This window comes from Lutra lutra, chromosome 4, assembly GCF_902655055.1.
Source record: "Lutra lutra chromosome 4, mLutLut1.2, whole genome shotgun sequence".
Classification (NCBI taxonomy): domain Eukaryota; kingdom Metazoa; phylum Chordata; class Mammalia; order Carnivora; family Mustelidae; genus Lutra; species Lutra lutra.
Window position 1 is genome coordinate 167,730,592 of NC_062281.1, and position 3,791 is coordinate 167,734,382.

Consider the following 3,791-nt stretch of genomic DNA (forward strand, 5'->3'; position numbering starts at 1 on the left):
TGTGGGTGGGACAGGGGAGTGACCACTGGCATTGTCTTTGGGCACTAGAGCTGTTACTGTATTCTAAATGCCAAAGGGCCAGGGTTTGGTGGCACAAAGCCTAGAAATACAGACCAAGATGCTTTTGTAGGTTTTTTTTTTTTTTTTTTTTTTTTTTTTTTTTTTTGTAGGCTCCTGACCCGGTGTGGGGCTTGAACTCACAACTGTGAGATCAAGACCTGAACCAATATCAAGATTTGGACCCTTAACCTACTGAGCCATCCAGGGGCCCCTGTTTTTGTGCTTCTTATCTGTGATTCTTTTTTTCCTTTAAAGATTTAATTAATTTATTTGACACAGATAGCATGCGCAAGCAGGGTGAGTGGCAGAGGGAGGGGGAGAAGCAGGCTCCCCGCTGAGTGAGGAACCCAAAGTGGGACTCGATCCCAGGATCCTGAGATCATAACCTGAGCTGAAGGCAGACGCCCAACCAACTGAACCACCCAGGTGCCCCTTGTCTGTGATTCTTTAGACCAAATTCCCATTTCCTGTGGTAAGCTGGGGGTGCTTTTATTTCCTTTAGCCTAAATGAAGTTAATGCCGAAATCAACACGAGGAGGGGGTTTGCAAGGAGCAGACTTCCGGAGTTGTGAAGAACGGAATGTGGCAACCACAGTAAGATGGTGAGCGGTGAGAAGCTTTCTGTTAATTGCACGACAGAGTAGCCATTGGGAGTATAGGCTCTGGGGCCAGAGAACCTGAATGTGAATTTGTCCTTGTTGCAGGACTTTGGGAAAGTTTCTGGGCCTCAATTTTATCTGTAAACGAGATATAGATATATTGGTTTCCTATGACTGCTGTAACAAATTGCCACAAACTTGGTGACTTGAGACAACAGGAATTTACTCTCATATAATTCTAGAGGTCAGATGTCTGAAATCAGTTTTGCTGGGCCAAAATGAAGAATCAAGACATTAGGGACATCTGGATGGCTCAGTTGATTAAGTGTCTGTCTTCAGCTCAGGTCATGATCTCCAGGGTCCTGGGACTGAGCTCCTCATCAGGCTCCCTGCTCAGCAGGGAGTCTGTTTCTCTCTCTCTCCCTCTGCCCCTCACCTTGCCTGTGCTTTCTCTCACTCTCTCTCTCAAATAAATAAAATCTTTAAAAAAAAAAGAAAAAAAATCAAGGCATTGGCCAGACTCTTCTCTGTCTAAACACTCCAGAATAGAATCTGTTCATGGCCTCTTCCTGCTTCTGGCAGCTGCCAGCATTTTTCAGCTTGTGGTTACATCATCTGACTCTCTGCCTCTGTGGTCCCATTGCCTTTTCTTCTTCTGCTGGTGGCAAATCTCCCTCCACCCCCCCTCTTACAAGGATATCTGTGATTGAATTTTAGGACCCAGCTAGATAGTCCAGGTGGATCACATAACCATAATGTAGTTACCTCTTTTACCAGATAAGGTGATATTCTGACACCAACTAATGTACTATTGTAAAATGCTGGCATTAACCACCAGGAGTTAGCACAGAACCCACCATTAAAAGGCATGGTCCCCAATAAAACTAACTTCACTTCAGAAGCCACCCAAACTTTAGCCATCCCTAGGCCAACTCCATTTATGCCAACTGGCTACAAATTTGAGGGTTCCCCACTCTGGCTTGAAAATTTGGTAGAACGACTCACATAACTCAGGAAAGTTCTATACTTCCAAATATAGTTCTGTTATAAACAATACAAGTCAGGACCAGCCAAAGGAGAGCCACAGAAGTTGGGAGGGCCTCAAATGCAGAGCTTCCATGCCCTCTACCTGTGAAATCAGGGCATATCACCTCCTGGTACATCAAAGTTTGCCAGCCAGGAAGCTCTACCAAGCTTCAGAGTCCAGAGTTTTTACTGGAGCTTCGTTATATAAGCATGATTGGTTAAATCATGGGGCCATTGGTTGGCCATCAATCATTGGTTGGGCTCAGTGCCCTTTTTTCTTTTGCCTCCCTAGAGGTCAGGCTGATAGCTTATGGGTATGTCATTGTGGTTTTGATTTGGATTCCTCTAAACACCTGTGATGAATGACGTTGAATGTATTTTCATGTGCTTATTGATCATTTGTATATATTCTTTGGGGAAATATATGCTCAAATTCTTTGCTCAATTTTTAAAAAAATATTTATTTTTTATTAAAAGATTTTATTTATTTATTTGAGAGAGAGACAGTGAGAGAGAGGATGAGCGAGGAGAAGGTCAGAGAGAGAAGCAGACTCCCGCGGAGCCAGGAGCCCCATGCGGGACTCGATCTCGCGACTCCAGGATCATGACCTGAGCCGAAGGTGGTCGTCCAACCAACTGAGCCACCCAGGCATCCCTCTTTGCTCAATTTCTGATCGAGCTTTATGTCTTTTTAATTATTGAGTTCTAAGAGTTCTTTATTCTGGACAAGTCCCATATCAAACATACCACTTTGCAAATATTGTCCTCCCATTTTGCGAATATTTTCTCTCATTTTGTTTTTTTGGTGGCGATGTGTGCAGCGCAAACATTTAAATTTTGAGATAGCCCAACTTACCTGTTTTTTCTCTTATCAGTTGTACTTTTGATGTCATATCTAGGAAATCGTTGCTTAATCCAAGGTCACAAAGATTTTACTCCCATTTTTCTTCCAGGAGTTTTATAATTTTAGTTCGTATATTTAAGTCTATGATCCATTTTGAATTCATTTTTTGTGTATAGTGAGCTAAGGATCCAACTTCATTTTTTTTTGCATGTGGATATCAGTTGTATTTGTACCACTTGTTAAAAATTAGTATTTTTTTTTTAAAGATTTGACTTATTTCTTTGACAGACAGAGATCAGGAGTAGGCAGAGAGGCAGGCAGCAAGAGAGAGAGGAAGAAGCCAGATCCCTGTGGAGCAGAGAGCCCGACACGGGGCTTGATCCCAAGACCCCGGGATCATGACCTGAGCCAAAGGCAGAGGCTTTAACCCACTGGGCCACCCAGGCACCCTGAAAAATTAGTATGTTTTTGAGCCAGGTGTTGAACGTTTTCGGAGTGCTGGATACAGGAAGAAGGACTTCCTGACTCATGATGGTTCTGAATTTCAAAATTTGCTCTAATCTGGGAAATGTAAACCATGTTTTCCCTGTCTTATCGTAGGTAACATAATCAACGGTCTCTTACATTTTTTGATTTCATGAAATAGTTCTAATCAAGTCTTCAGTGTCTCACCTTCAGGGGGCATATCATCAGGAAGTCTAATAGTCATGGTTAATTAACTGTTGCAAACAGCAGACCAAAAGATATTAATCAGGGTTGTCAGTTGCAACAATAGAAGCCAAAAGTGGTTAACTTAGGAAGAAAACGAGTGTATCAGAAGGATATTACATAGCTCATAGAAGAGAAAACTGGAGAAGCAGGCTCAGAAAAGGAACAGAAAGCCATTAATCTAGGTTTAAAAAAAAAAAAAAGGCGCTAGGGGCGCCTGGGTGGCTCAGTGGGTTAAGCCTCTGCCTTGAGCTCAGGTCATGATCCTAAGGTCCTGAGATCAAGCCCCGCATTGGGCTTTTTGCTCAGTAGGGAGCCTGCTTCCCCCTCTCTCTCTGCCTGCCTCTCTGCCTACTCATGATCTCTCTCTGTCAAATAAATAAATAAAATCTTTTAAAAAAATAAAAGGTTAGATAACATTGATCATTTCTCTCACCACTGGACATTTGTTGCTTCCAGACTCTTTAAAAATATAAATTCAATTAATTAACATACAAGGTACTATTAGTTTGCTTCCAGACTCTTGACACCATTGCTGCAGCCCTTAAGAATCT